This window comes from Chiloscyllium punctatum, chromosome 24 (assembly GCF_047496795.1).
Source record: "Chiloscyllium punctatum isolate Juve2018m chromosome 24, sChiPun1.3, whole genome shotgun sequence".
In the NCBI taxonomy this organism is placed as follows: domain Eukaryota; kingdom Metazoa; phylum Chordata; class Chondrichthyes; order Orectolobiformes; family Hemiscylliidae; genus Chiloscyllium; species Chiloscyllium punctatum.
This window is the reverse complement of record NC_092762.1, coordinates 19675404-19690679: the sequence shown is the minus strand read 5'-3', so window position 1 is coordinate 19690679 and position 15276 is coordinate 19675404.

Below are 15276 nucleotides of genomic sequence, written 5' to 3'. Positions count from 1 at the left end.
GGATCAGGGAGAGAGAGAGAGGGACCGGGAGAGAGAGAGACAGAGAGAGTGAGGTACAGGGGGAGAGAGAGAGTGAACTGGAGAGAGGGAGAAGGACAGAGAGAGAGACGGACAGGGAGAGAGAGAGGGACATGGAGAGAGTGAGGGACAGGGAGAGAGGGACAGGGAGAGAGAGGGACAGGCAGAGAGAGAGAGGGACAGGGAGAGAGAGGGACAGGGAGAGAGAGAGGGACAGAGAGAGAGATTGAGGGACACGGAGAGAGAGAGGGACAGGGAGAGAGAGAGGGACAGAGAGATAGAGAGGGATAAAGACAGAGAGAAAGAGGTGGGGAGAGGGACAGGGAGAGAGAGGGACAGGGAGAGAGAGTGAGGGAAAGTGAGAGAGTGAGCGACACGGGGAGAGAGAGAGGGACGGGAAAAAGAGAGGGATAGGGAGAGAGGGACAGGGAGAGAGAGAGGGACAGGGAGAGAGATTGAGGGACACGGAGAGAGAGAGGGACAGGGAGAGAGAGAGGGACAGAGAGATAGAGAGGGATAAAGACAGAGAGAAAGAGGTGGGGAGAGGGACAGGGAGAGAGAGGGACAGGGAGAGAGAGTGAGGGAAAGTGAGAGAGAGAGCGACACGGGGAGAGAGAGAGGGACGGGAAAAAGAGAGGAATAGGAAGAGAGGGACAGGGAGAGAGAGAGAGTGAGGGACAGGGAAAGAGGGAGAGGGACAGAGAGAGTGAGAGGGACAGAGAGAGAGAGGGACACGGAGAGAGAGTGAGAGGGACAGGGAGAGAGGGAGAGAGTGGGACAGGGAGAGAGAGGGAGAGGGACAGGTAGAGAGAGGGACAGGGAGAGAGAGAGACAGGGAGCGAGGCAGGGACAGGGTTAGAGAGGGACAGGGAGAGAGACAGAGGGACAGGGAGAGAGACAGTGGGACAGGGAGAGAGAGAGACAGGGAGAGAGAGAGGGACAGGGAGAGAGAGAGTGAGGGACAGGGAAAGAGTGAGAGGCACAGAGAGAGTGAGAGGGACAGAGAGAGAGAGGGGGAGACGGAGAGAGTGAGAGGGACAGGGAGAGAGAGAGAGAGGGACACGGAGATAGAGAGGGACAGGGAGACTGTGAGCGACAGAGAGAAAGAGAGAGAGAGAGACAGAGAGAGAGAGAGAGGGACAGAGAGAGAGAGAGAGGGACAGACAGAGAGTGAGGGACACAGAGAGAGAGAGAAAGGGATACAAAGAGAGAGAGAGAGAGGGACAGGGAGAGAGAGAGGGACAGATAGAGAGAGACGGACAGGGTGGGAGAGAGGGACAGAGAGAGAGAGAGGGACAGGGAGAGAGTGAAGGTTAGAGAGAGAGAGGGGGACAGGGAGAGAGAGAGAGGGACAGAGAGAGGGAGGGGGTGCAGAGTGAGAGTGAGGGATAGAGAGAGAGAGGGAGACAGGGAGAGATAGAGGGCAGGGAGAGAGAGGGACAGGGAAAGAGTGAGAGGGACAGGGAGAGAGTGAGGGACAGGGAGAGAGGGAGAGGGACAGGGAGAGAGACAGAGACAGGGAGAGAGAGAGAGACAGGGAGAGAGAGAGGGACAGGGAGAGAGAGGGACAGGGAGAGAGGAACAGGGAGAGAGAGAGAGAGAGGGACAGGGAGAGAGAGAGAGAGAGGGACAGGGAGAGAGGGATGGGACAGGGAGAGAGTGAAGGACAGAGAGAGTGAGAGAGGGACTGGGATAGAGAGGGACTGGGAGAGAGAGGGACAGGGAGAGAGAGATGGACAGGGGGAGAGAGACGGACAGGGAGAGAGAGAGAGTGAGGGACAGGGAAAGAGTGAGAGGCACAGAGAGAGTGAGAGGGACAGAGAGAGAGAGGGATACGGAGAGAGAGTGAGAGGGTCAGGGAGAGAGGGAGAGAGTGGGACAGGGAGAGAAAGAGGGACAGGGAGAGAGAGGGATAGGGAGAGAGACAGAGGGACAGGGAGAGAGAGAGACAGGGAGAGAGAGAGGGGCAGGTAGAGAGAGGGACAGGGAGAGAGAGAGGGACAGGGAGAGAGACAGAGGGACAGGGAGAGGTAGGGACAGGGAAAGAGAGAGGGACAGGGAGAGAGAGAGAGGGACACAGAGAGAGAGAGGGACAGTGAGAGAGAGAGAGAGAGGGACAGGGTGAGAGAGGGAGAGAGAGAGGGACAGGGAGAGAGGCACAGAGAGAGAGAGAGAGACAGGGAGAGAGAGAGGGATAGGTAGAGAGAGGGAGAGAGAGAGAGGGACAGCGAGAGAGGGACAGAGAGAGAGAGGAATAAGGAGAGAGAGAGTGACAGGGAGAGAGGGCCAGGGAGAGAGAGAGAGGGACAGGGAGAGAGAGGGACAGAGAGAGAGAGGGACAGGGAGAGAGAGGGACAGAGATAGAGAGAGGGACCGATAGAGAGAGTGAGGGACACGGAGAGAGAGAGGGACAGGGAGAGAGAGAGGGACAGAGAGAGAGAGAGGGATAAAGACAGAGAGAGAGAGGTGGGGAGAGGGACAGAGAGAGAGGGACAGAGAGAGAGAGTGAGGGACAGTGAGAGAGGGAGGGACAGGGGGAGAGAGAGAGGGACAGGGAGAGAGAGAGGGACAGGGAGAGAGGGACAGGGAGAGAGAGAGTGACAGGGAGAGAGAGGGACAGGGAGAGAGACAGAAGGACAGAGAGAGAGAGGAAGGGAGAGAGAGAGGGATAGGGTTAGAGAGGGACAGGGAGAGAGATAGGGACAGGGAGAGAGACAGAGGGGCAGGGAGAGAGAGGGACAGGGAGAGAGACAGAGGGACAGGGAGAGAGACAGCGGGACAGGGAGATAGAGAGGCAGGGAGAGAGAGAGGGACAGGGAGAGAGAAAGTGAGGGACAGGGAAAGAGTGAGAGGCACAGAGAGAGTGAGAGGGACAGAGAGAGAGAGGGGGAGACGGAGAGAGTGAGAGGGACAGGGAGAGAGAGAGAGAGGGACACGGAGAGAGAGAGGGACAGGGAGACTGTGAGCGACAGAGAGAAAGAGAGAGAGAGAGACAGAGAGAGAGAAAGAGGGACAGAGAGAGAGAGAGAGGGACAGACAGAGAGTGAGGGACACAGAGAGAGAGAGAAAGGGATACAAAGAGAGAGAGAGAGAGGGACAGGGAGAGAGAGAGGGACAGAGAGAGAGAGGGACAGGGAGAGAGTGAAGGTTAGAGAGAGAGAGGGGGACAGGGAGAGAGAGAGGGTCAGAGAGAGAGAGGGACAGAGAGAGGGAGGGTGTGCAGAGTGAGAGTGAGGGATAGAGAGAGAGAGGGAGACAGGGAGAGATAGAGGGCAGGGAGAGAGAGGGACAGGGAAAGAGTGAGAGGGACAGGGAGAGAGTGAGGGACAGGGAGAGAGGGAGAGGGACAGGGAGAGAGACAGAGACAGGGAGAGAGAGAGAGACAGGGAGAGAGAGAGGGACAGGGAGAGAGAGGGACAGGGAGAGAGGAACAGGGAGAGAGAGAGAGAGAGGGACAGGGAGAGAGAGAGAGAGAGAGGGACAGGGAGAGAGGGATGGGACAGGGAGAGAGTGAAGGACAGAGAGAGTGAGAGAGGGACTGGGATAGAGAGGGACTGGGAGAGAGAGGGACAGGGAGAGAGAGATGGACAGGGGGAGAGAGACGGACAGGGAGAGAGAGAGAGTGAGGGACAGGGAAAGAGTGAGAGGCACAGAGAGAGTGAGAGGGACAGAGAGAGAGAGGGATACGGAGAGAGAGTGAGAGGGTCAGGGAGAGAGGGAGAGAGTGGGACAGGGAGAGAAAGAGGGACAGGGAGAGAGAGGGATAGGGAGAGAGACAGAGGGACAGGGAGAGAGAGAGGGACAGGGAGAGAGACAGAGGGACAGAGAGAGGTAGGGACAGGGAAAGAGAGAGGGACAGGGAGAGAGAGAGAGGGACACAGAGAGAGAGAGGGACAGTGAGAGACAGAGAGAGAGAGAGGGACAGGGTGAGAGAGGGAGAGAGAGAGAGGGACAGGGAGAGAGGCACAGAGAGAGAGAGAGAGACAGGGAGAGAGAGAGGGATAGGTAGAGAGAGGGAGAGAGAGAGAGGGACAGCGAGAGAGGGACAGAGAGAGAGAGGAACAGGGAGAGAGAGAGTGACAGGGAGAGAGGGCCAGGGAGAGAGAGAGAGGGACAGGGAGAGAGAGGGACAGAGAGAGAGAGGGACAGGGAGAGAGAGGGACAGAGATAGAGAGAGGGACCGATAGAGAGAGTGAGGGACACGGAGAGAGAGAGGGACAGGGAGAGAGAGAGGGACAGAGAGAGAGAGAGGGATAAAGACAGAGAGAGAGAGGTGGGGAGAGGGACAGAGAGAGAGGACAGAGAGAGAGAGTGAGGGACAGTGAGAGAGGGAGGGACAGGGGGAGAGAGAGAGGGACAGGGAGAGAGAGAGGGACAGGGAGAGAGGGACAGGGAGAGAGAGAGTGACAGGGAGAGAGAGGGACAGGGAGAGAGACAGAAGGACAGAGAGAGAGAGGCAGGGAGAGAGAGAGGGATAGGGTTTGAGAGGGACAGGGAGAGAGATAGGGACAGGGAGAGAGACAGAGGGGCAGGGAGAGAGAGGGACAGGGAGAGAGACAGAGGGACAGGGAGAGAGACAGCGGGACAGGGAGATAGAGAGGCAGGGAGAGGGAGAGGGACAGGGAGAGAGAGGGACAGGGGGAGAGAGAGGAACAGAGAGAAAAAGAGGGACAGTGAGAGAGAGAGAGGGACAGGGAGAGAGAGGGAGAGAGAGAGAGGGACAGGGAGAGAGGCACAGAGAGAGAGAGAGACAGGGAGAGAGAGAGGGATAGGTAGAGAGTGAGGGACAGGGAGAGAGGAAGAGGGAGAGAGAGAGAGAGAGGGACAGGGAGAGAGAGAGAGAGAGGGACAGGGAGAGAGGGATGGGACAGGGAGAGAGTGAAGGACAGAGAGATTGAGAGAGGGACTGGGATAGAGAGGGACTGGGAGAGAGAGGGACAGGGAGAGAGAGATGGACAGGGGGAGAGAGACGGACAGGGAGAGAGAGAGAGTGAGGGACAGGGAAAGAGTGAGAGGCACAGAGAGAGTGAGAGGGACAGAGAGAGAGAGGGATACGGAGAGAGAGTGAGAGGGTCAGGGAGAGAGGGAGAGAGTGGGACAGGGAGAGAAAGAGGGACAGGGAGAGAGAGGGATAGGGAGAGAGACAGAGGGACAGGGAGAGAGAGAGACAGGGAGAGAGAGAGGGGCAGGGAGAGAGAGGGACAGGGAGAGAGAGAGGGACAGGGAGAGAGACAGAGGGACAGGGAGAGGTAGGGACAAGGAAAGAGAGAGGGACAGGGAGAGAGAGAGAGGGACACAGAGAGAGAGAGGGACAGTGAGAGAGAGAGAGAGAGGGACAGGGTGAGAGAGGGAGAGAGAGAGAGGGACAGGGAGAGAGGCACAGAGAGAGAGAGAGAGACAGGGAGAGAGAGAGGGATAGGTAGAGAGAGGGAGAGAGAGAGAGGGACAGCGAGAGAGGGACAGAGAGAGAGAGGAACAGGGAGAGAGAGAGTGACAGGGAGAGAGGGCCAGGGAGAGAGAGAGAGGGACAGGGAGAGAGAGGGACAGAGAGAGAGAGGGACAGGGAGAGAGAGGGACAGAGATAGAGAGAGGGACCGATAGAGAGAGTGAGGGACACGGAGAGAGAGAGGGACAGGGAGAGAGAGAGGGACAGAGAGAGAGAGGGATAAAGACAGAGAGAGAGAGGTGGGGAGAGGGACAGAGAGAGAGGGACAGAGAGAGAGGGAGGGACAGGGGGAGAGAGAGAGGGACAGGGAGAGAGAGAGGGACAGGGAGAGAGGGACAGGGAGAGAGAGAGTGACAGGGAGAGAGAGGGACAGGGAGAGAGACAGAAGGACAGAGAGAGAGAGGCAGGGAGAGAGAGAGGGATAGGGTTAGAGAGGGACAGGGAGAGAGATAGGGACAGGGAGAGAGACAGAGGGGCAGGGAGAGAGAGGGACAGGGAGAGAGACAGAGGGACAGGGAGAGAGACAGCGGGACAGGGAGATAGAGAGGCAGGGAGAGAGAGAGGGACAGGGAGAGAGAGAGGGACAGGGGGAGAGAGAGGAACAGAGAGAAAAAGAGGGACAGTGAGAGAGAGAGAGGGACAGGGAGAGAGAGGGAGAGAGAGGGAGAGAGAGAGAGGGACAGGGAGAGAGGCACAGAGAGAGAGAGAGAGACAGGGAGAGAGAGGGATAGGTAGAGAGTGAGGGACAGGGAGAGAGGGAGACTGACAGGGAGAGAGACAGAGACAGGGAGAGAGAGAGAGACAGGGAGAGATTGGGACAGGGAGAGAGGAACAGGGAGAGAGAGAGAGAGGGACAGGGAGAGAGAGAGAGAGGGAGGGACAGGGAGAGAGGGATGGGACAGGGAGAGAGTGAAGGACAGGGAGAGAGAGCGACAGGGAGAGAGAGAGGGACAGTGAGAGAGAGTGAGGGACACAGACAGAGAGAGAGAGGAGGGGAGAGGGACAGAGAGAGAGGGACAGAGAGAGAGGGACAGAGAGAGGGAGAGATTGGAACAGGGAGAGAGAGAGGGACAGGGAGCGAGAGGGATAGGGAGAGAAACAGAGGGACAGGGAGAGAGAGAGACAGGGAGAGAGAGAGGGACAGAGAGAGAGAGGGACAGGGAGAGAGAGAGGGACAGGGGAGAGGGCCAGGGAGAGAGAGAGAGGGACAGGGAGAGAGAGGGACAGAGAGAGAGAGGGATAGGGAGAGTGAGGGACGCGGAGAGAGAGAGGGACAGGGAGAGAGAGAGGGACAGAGAGAGAGAGAGAGGGATAAAGACAGAGAGAGAGAGGTGGGGAGAGGGACAGAGAGAGAGGGACAGAGAGAAAGAGTGAGGGACAGGGAGAGAGACGGACAGGGGTGAGAGAGGGACAGAGAGAAGGAGGGGGACAGGGAGAGAGAGAGGGACAGGGAGAGAGGGCCAGGGAGAGAGAGAGAGGGACAGGGAGAGAGAGGGACAGGGAGAGTGAGGGACAGGGAGAGTGAGGGACGCGGAGAGAGAGAGGGACTGGGATAGAGAGAGAGGGACAGAGAGAGAGAGAGAGGGATAAAGACAAAGAGAGAGAGGTGGGGAGAGGGACAGAGAGAGAGGGACAGAGAGAAAGAGTGAGGGACAGGGAGAGAGAGAGAGGGACAGGGGTGAGAGAGGGACAGAGAGAAAGAGAGGGACAGGGAGAGAGAGAGGGACAGGGGGAGAGAGAGAGAGAGAGAAAGACAGAGAGAGAGAGGGACAGAGAGAGAGAGGGACATAGAGAGAGTAAGGGACACGGAGAGAGAGAGAGAGAGGGACAAAGAGAGAGAGGGACAGGGAGAGAGAGAGGGACAGAGAGAGAGAGGGACAGGGAGAGAGTGAGGGACAGAGAGAGAGAGAGGGACAGAGAGAGAGAGGGACAGGGAGAGAGTGAGGGATAGAGAGAGAGAGGGGTACAGGGAGAGAAAGAGGGACAGAGAGAGAGAGGGACAGAGAGAGGGAGGGGGACAGAGAGAGATTGAGGGATATATAGAGAGAGAGAGACAGGGAGAGATAGAAGGACAGAGAGAGAGAGGGACAGAGAGAGAGAGAGAGGAAAAGGGAGAGAGTGAGGGACAGGAAGAAAGAGAGAGAGGGAGAGAGAAAGAGAGAGGGCAGGGAGAGAGAGAGGGACAGGGAGAGAGTGAGAGGGACAGGGAGAGAGAGAGGGAAAGGCAGAGATGTGGGACAGGGAGATAGAGAGAGGGACAAAGAGAGAGGGAGGGACAGAGAGAGAGTGAGGGACAGGGAGAGAGAGTGGGACAGGGAGAGTGAGAGTGACAGGGAAAGAGAGAGGGACAGGGAGAGAGAGAGGGACAGCGAGAGAGAGAGGGACAGTGAGAGAGAGAGAGAGGGACAGGGAGAGAGGGACAGAGAGAGAGAGAGGGACAGGGAGAGAGAGAGGGACAGGGAGAGAGGGAGACTGAGAGAGAGGGACAGGGAGAGAGGGACAGAGAGAGAGGGACAGGGAGAGAGGATCAGGGAGAGAGAGAGAGGGACCGGGAGAGAGAGGGACAGAGAGAGTGAGGTACAGGGGGAGAGAGAGAGTGAACTGGAGAGAGGGAGAGGGACAGAGAGAGAGACGGACAGGGAGAGAGAGAGGGACATGGAGAGAGTGAGGGACAGGGAGAGAGGGACAGGGAGAGAGAGGGACAGGCAGAGAGAGAGAGGGACAGGGAGAGAGAGGGACAGGGAGAGAGAGAGGGACAGAGAGAGAGATTGAGGGACACGGAGAGAGAGAGGGACAGGGAGAGAGAGAGGGACAGAGAGATAGAGAGGGATAAAGACAGAGAGAAAGAGGTGGGGAGAGGGACAGGGAGAGAGAGGGACAGGGAGAGAGAGTGAGGGAAAGTGAGAGAGTGAGCGACACGGGGAGAGAGAGAGGGACGGGAAAAAGAGAGGGATAGGGAGAGAGGGACAGGGAGAGAGAGAGGGACAGGGAGAGAGAGAGAGTGAGGGACAGGGAAAGAGGGAGAGGGACAGAGAGAGTGAGAGGGACAGAGAGAGAGAGGGACACGGAGAGAGAGTGAGAGGGACAGGGAGAGAGGGAGAGAGTGGGACAGGGAGAGAGAGGGAGAGGGACAGGTAGAGAGAGGGACAGGGAGAGAGAGAGACAGGGAGCGAGGCAGGGACAGGGTTAGAGAGGGACAGAGAGAGAGAGAGGGACAGGGAGAGAGACAGTGGGACAGGGAGAGAGAGGGACAGGGAGAGAGACAGAGGGACAGGGAGAGAGACAGAGGGACAGGGAGAGAGAGAGACAGGGAGAGAGAGAGGGACAGGGAGAGAGAGAGTGAGGGACAGGGAAAGAGTGAGAGGCACAGAGAGAGTGAGAGGGACAGAGAGAGAGAGGGGGACACGGAGAGAGTGAGAGGGACAGGGAGAGAGAGAGAGAGGGACACGGAGAGAGAGAGGGACAGGGAGAGTGTGAGCGACAGAGAGAAAGAGAGAGAGAGAGACAGAGAGAGAGAGAGAGGGACAGAGAGAGAGAGAGAGGGACAGACAGAGAGTGAGGGACACAGAGAGAGAGAGAAAGGGATACAAAGAGAGAGAGAGAGAGGGACAGGGAGAGAGAGAGGGACAGATAGAGAGAGACGGACAGGGTGGGAGAGAGGGACAGAGAGAGAGAGAGGGACAGGGAGAGAGTGAAGGTTAGAGAGAGAGAGGGGGACAGGGAGAGAGAGAGGGTCAGAGAGAGAGAGGGACAGAGAGAGGGAGGGGGTGCAGAGTGAGAGTGAGGGATAGAGAGAGAGAGGGAGACAGGGAGAGATAGAGGGCAGGGAGAGAGAGGGACAGGGAAAGAGTGAGAGGGACAGGGAGAGAGTGAGGGACAGGGAGAGAGGGAGAGGGACAAGGAGAGAGACAGAGACAGGGAGAGAGAGAGAGAGACAGGGAGAGAGAGAGGGACAGGGAGAGAGAGGGACAGGGAGAGAGGAACAGGGAGAGAGAGAGAGAGAGGGACAGGGAGAGAGAGAGAGAGGGACAGGGAGAGAGGGATGGGACAGGGAGAGAGTGAAGGACAGAGAGAGTGAGAGAGGGACTGGGATAGAGAGGGACTGGGAGAGAGAGGGACAGGGAGAGAGAGATGGACAGGGGGAGAGAGACGGACAGGGAGAGAGAGAGAGTGAGGGACAGGGAAAGAGTGAGAGGCACAGATAGAGTGAGAGGGACAGAGAGAGAGAGGGATACGGAGAGAGAGTGAGAGGGTCAGGGAGAGAGGGAGAGAGTGGGACAGGGAGAGAAAGAGGGACAGGGAGAGAGAGGGATAGGGAGAGAGACAGAGGGACAGGGAGAGAGAGAGACAGGGAGAGAGAGAGGGGCAGGGAGAGAGAGGGACAGGGAGAGAGAGAGGGACAGGGAGAGAGACAGAGGGACAGGGAGAGGTAGGGACAGGGAAAGAAAGAGGGACAGGGAGAGAGAGAGAGGGACACAGAGAGAGAGAGGGACAGTGAGAGAGAGAGAGAGAGGGACAGGGTGAGAGAGGGAGAGAGAGAGAGGGACAGGGAGAGAGGCACAGAGAGAGAGAGAGACAGGGAGAGAGAGAGGGATAGGTGGAGAGAGGGAGAGAGAGATAGGGACAGCGAGAGAGGGACAGAGAGAGAGAGGAACAGGGAGAGAGAGAGTGACAGGGAGAGAGGGCCAGGGAGAGAGAGAGAGGGACAGGGAGAGAGAGGGACAGAGAGAGAGAGGGACAGGGAGAGAGAGGGACAGAGATAGAGAGAGGGACCGATAGAGAGAGTGAGGGACACGGAGAGAGAGAGGGACAGGGAGAGAGGGAGGGACAGAGAGAGAGAGAGGGATAAAGACAGAGAGAGAGAGGTGGGGTGAGGGACAGAGAGAGAGGGACAGAGAGAGAGAGTGAGGGACAGTGAGAGAGGGAGGGACAGGGGGAGAGAGAGAGGGACAGGGAGAGAGAGAGGGACAGGGAGAGAGGGACAGGGAGAGAGAGAGTGACAGGGAGAGAGAGGGACAGGGAGAGAGACAGAAGGACAGAGAGAGAGAGGCAGGGAGAGAGAGAGGGATAGGGTTAGAGAGGGACAGGGAGAGAGATAGGGACAGGGAGAGAGACAGAGGGGCAGGGAGAGAGAGGGACAGGGAGAGAGACAGAGGGACAGGGAGAGAGACAGCGGGACAGGGAGATAGAGAGGCAGGGAGAGAGAGAGGGACAGGGAGAGAGAGAGGGACAGGGGGAGAGAGAGGAACAGAGAGAAAAAGAGGGACAGGGAGAGAGAGAGGGACAATGAGAGAGACAGAGGGACAGGGAGAGAGAGAGGGACAGAGAGAAAGAGAGGGACAGAGAGAGAGAGAGTCAGGGAGAGAGGGACAGGGAGCGAGAGAGGGACAGGGAGAGAGAGGGACACGGAGAGAGAGTGAGCGGGACAGGGAGAGAGTGAGAGACAGGGGGCGAGAGAGCGACAGAGAGAAAGAGAGGGACAGAGAGAGAGTGAGGGAGGGAAATTGAGAGAGAGAGGGACAGGGAGAGAGTGAGGGACAGGGAGAGAGAGAGGGACAGGGGGAGAGAGAGGGACAGAGAGAAAGAGAGGGACAGGGAGAGAGAGAGGGACAGGGAGAGAGAGAGAGAGAGAGAGACAGAGAGAGGGTGGGGGACAGAGAGAGGTTGAGGGATAGAGAGAGAGAGGGACAGAGAGAGAGTGAGGGACAGGAAGAGAGAGAGGGAGGGACAGAGAGAGAGAGAGCGGGCCAGGGAGAGAGAGAGGGACAGGGAGAGAGAGAGAGGGACAGGGAGAGGGAGCGGGAAAGGCAGAAATGAGGGACAGGGAGAGAGAGAGAGGGACAGAGAGAGAGAGAGGGACAGAGAGAGAGTGAGGGACAGGGAGAGAGAGAGAGGGACAGGGAAAGAGAGAGGGACAGGAAGAGAGTGAGAGGGTCAGCGAGAGAGAGAGGGACAGTGAGAGAGAGAGAGAGAGGGACAGGGAGAGAGGGACAGAGAGAGAGATGGACAGGGAGAGAGAGAGGGACAGGGAGAGAGGATTAGGGAGAGATAGAGAGTGGCAGGGAGAGAGAGGGAGAGAGAGAGAGAGGGACAGGGAGAGAGGGACAGAGAGAGAGGGACAGGGAGAGAGAGAGGGACAGGGAGAGAGGATCAGGGAGAGAGAGAGAGGGACAGGGAGAGAGGATCAGGGAGAGAGAGAGAGGGACAGGGAGGGAGGGACAGGTGAGAGAGAGAGGGACAGGGAGGGAGTGAGGAACAGGGAGAGAGTGAGGGACAGAGAGAGTGACAGAGGGACAGGGAGAGAGAGGGACAGGGAGAGAGACAGAGGGACAGGGAGAGAGACAGCGGTCAGGGAGAGAGAGAGACAGGGAGAGAGAGAGGGACAGTGAGAGAGAGAGTGAGGGACAGGGAAAGAGTGAGAGGCACAGAGAGAGTGAGAGGGACAGAGAGAGAGAGAGAGGGACACGGAGAGAGAGTGAGAGGGACAGGGAGAGAGGGACAGAGACAGAGGGACAGGGAGAGAGGATCAGGGAGAGAGAGAGAGGGACAGGGAGAGAGGGGGACAGAGAGAGTGAGGGACAGGGCGAGAGAGAGAGGGAACGGGAGAGAGGGAGAGGGACAGAGAGAGAGACGGACAGGGAGAGAGAGAGGGACATGGAGAGAGTGAGGGGCAGGGAGAGAGGGAGAGGGACAGAGAGAGAGAGAGAGAGAGGGACAGGGAGAGAGAGAGGGACAGAGAGAGAGTGAGAGGGACAGGGAGAGAGGGACAGGGAGAGAGAGGGACAGGGATAGAGAGAGGGACAGATAGAGAGAGTGAGGGACACGGAGAGAGAGAGGGACAGGGAGAGAGAGAGGGACAGAGAGAGAGAGAGGGATAAAGACAGCGAGAGAGAGGTGGGGAGAGGGACAGAGAGAGAGGGACAGAGAGAGAGAGTGGGGGACAGTGAGAGAGGGAGGGACAGGGGGAGAGAGAGAGGGACAGGGAGAGAGAGAGGGACAGGGAGAGAGGGACAGGGAGAGAGAGAGTGACAGGGAGAGAGAGGGACAGGGAGAGAGACAGAAGGACGGAGAGAGAGAGGCAGGGAGAGAGAGAGGGATAGGGTTAGAGAGGGACAGGGAGAGAGATAGGGACAGGGAGAGAGACAGAGGGGCTGGGAGAGAGAGGGACAGGGAGAGAGACAGCGGGACAGGGAGAGAGAGAGACAGGGAGAGAGAGAGGGACGGGGAGAGAGAGAGTGAGGGACAGGGAAAGAGTGAGAGGCACAGAGAGAGTGAGAGGCACAGAGAGAGTGAGAGGGACAGAGAGAGAGAGAGGGACACGTAGAGAGAGTTAGAGGGACAGGGAGAGAGATAGAGAGGGACACGGAGAGAGAGAGGGACAGGGAGAGAGTGAGGGACAGGGAGAGAGAGAGGGACAGGGGGAGAGAGAGGAACAGAGAGAAAAAGAGGGACAGGGAGAGAGAGATGGAAAATGAGAGAGACAGAGGGACAGGGAGAGAGACAGCGGGACAGGGAGATAGAGAGGCAGGGAGAGAGAGAGGGACCGGGAGAGAGAGAGTGAGGGACAGGGAAAGAGTGAGAGGCACAGAGAGAGTGAGAGGGACAGAGAGAGAGAGGGACACGGAGAGAGAGTGAGAGGGACAGGGAGAGAGAGAGAGGGACACGGAGAGAGAGAGGGACAGGGAGAGAGTGTGGGACAGGGAGAGAGAGAGGGACAGGGGGAGAGAGAGGGACAGAGAGAAAGAGAGGGACAGGGAGAGAGAGTCAGGGAGAGAGGGACAGGGAGCGAGAGAGGGACAGGGAGAGAGAGGGACACGGAGAGAGAGTGAGAGGGACAGGGAGAGAGTGAGGGACAGGGGGCGAGAGAGCGACAGAGAGAAAGAGAGGGACAGAGAGAGAGTGAGGGAGGGAAACGGAGAGAGAGAGGGACAGGGAGAGAGAGAGGGACAGGGGGAGAGAGAGGGACAGAGAGAAAGAGAGGGACAGGGAGAGAGAGAGGGACAGGGAGAGAGAGAGAGAGAGAGACAGAGAGAGGGTGGGGGACAGAGAGAGATTGAGGGATAGAGAGAGGGACAGGGAGAGATAGAGGGACAGAGAGAAAGAGGGACAGAGAGAGAGTGAGGGACAGGAAGAGAGAGAGAGAGGGACAGAGAGAGAGAGAGCGGGCCAGGGAGAGAGAGGGACAGGGAGAGAGAGAGGGACAGGGAGAGAGAGAGGGAAAGGCAGAGATGAGGGACAGGGAGAGAGAGAGAGGGACAGAGAGAGAGAGAGGGAAAGAGAGAGAGTGAGGGACAGGGAGAGAGAGAGAGGGACAGGGAAAGAGAGAGGGACAGGAAGAGAGTGAGAGGGACAGCGAGAGAGAGAGGGACAGTGAGAGAGAGAGGGACAGGGAGAGAGGATCAGGGAGAGATAGAGAGTGGCAGGGAGAGAGAGGGAGAGAGAGAGAGAGGGACAGGGAGAGAGGGACAGAGAGAGAGGGACAGGGAGAGAGAGAGGGACAGGGAGAGAGGATCAGGGAGAGAGAGAGAGGGACAGGGAGAGAGGATCAGGGGGAGAGAGAGAGGGACAGGGAGGGAGGGACAGGTGAGAGAGAGAGGGACAGGGAGAGAGTGAGGGACAGGGAGAGAGTGAGGGACAGAGAGAGAGTGAGAGGGACAAGGAGAGAGAGAGAGAGGGACAGGGTGAGAGGGATGGGACAGGGAGAGAGTGAAGGACAGGGAGAGAGAATGAGGGACAGGGAGAGAGAGGGACAGGGAGAGAGACAGAGGGACAGGGAGAGAGACAGCGGTCAGGGAGAGAGAGAAACAGGGAGAGAGAGAGGGACAGTGAGAGAGAGAGTGAGGGACAGGGAAAGAGTGAGAGGCACAGAGAGAGTGAGAGGGACAGAGAGAGAGAGAGGGTAACGGAGAGAGGGTGAGAGGGACAGGGAGAGAGGATCAGGGAGAGAGAGAGAGGGACAGGGAGAGAGAGGGACAGAGAGAGTGAGGGACAGGGGGAGAGAGAGAGGGAACGGGAGAGAGGGAGAGGGACAGAGAGAGAGACGGACAGGGAGAGAGAGAGGGACATGGAGAGAGTGAGGGGCAGGGAGAGAGGGAGAGGGACAGAGAGAGAGAGAGAGAGAGGGACAGGGAGAGAGAGAGGGACAGAGAGAGAGTGAGAGGGACAGGGAGAGAGGGACAGGTGAGAGAGAGAGGGACAGGGAGAGAGTGAGGAACAGGGAGAGAGTGAGGGACAGAGAGAGAGTGAGAGGGACAGGGAGAGAGAGAGAGAGGGACAGGGTGAGAGGAATGGGACAGGGAGAGAGTGAAGGACAGGGAGACAGAGAGAGGGACAGGGAGAGAGAGAGGGACAGGGAGAGAGAAAGGGACAGGTAGAGAGAGGGACAGGGAGAGAGAGGGACAGCCAGAGAGAGAGAGGGACAGGGAGAGAGAGCGGGACAGAGAGAGAGAGAGTGAGGGACACGGAGAGAGAGAGGGACAGGGAGAGAGAGAGAGGGACAGAGAGAGAGAGAGGGATAAAAACAGAGAGAGAGAGAGGGACAGGGAGAGAGAGGGGGACAGAGAGAGAGGGACAGAGAGAGAGAGTGAGGGACAGTGAGAGAGAGAGGGGCAGGGGGAGAGAGAGAGGGACAGGGAGAGAGTGAGGGACAGGGAGAGAGGGACAGGGAGAGAGAGAGGGACAGGGAGAGAGAGAGAGTGAGGGACAGGGAAAGAGGGAGAGGGACAGAGAGAGTGAGAGGGACAGAGAGAGAGAGGGACACGGAGAGAGAGTGAGAGGGACAGGGAGAAAGGGAGAGAGAGGGACAGGGAGAG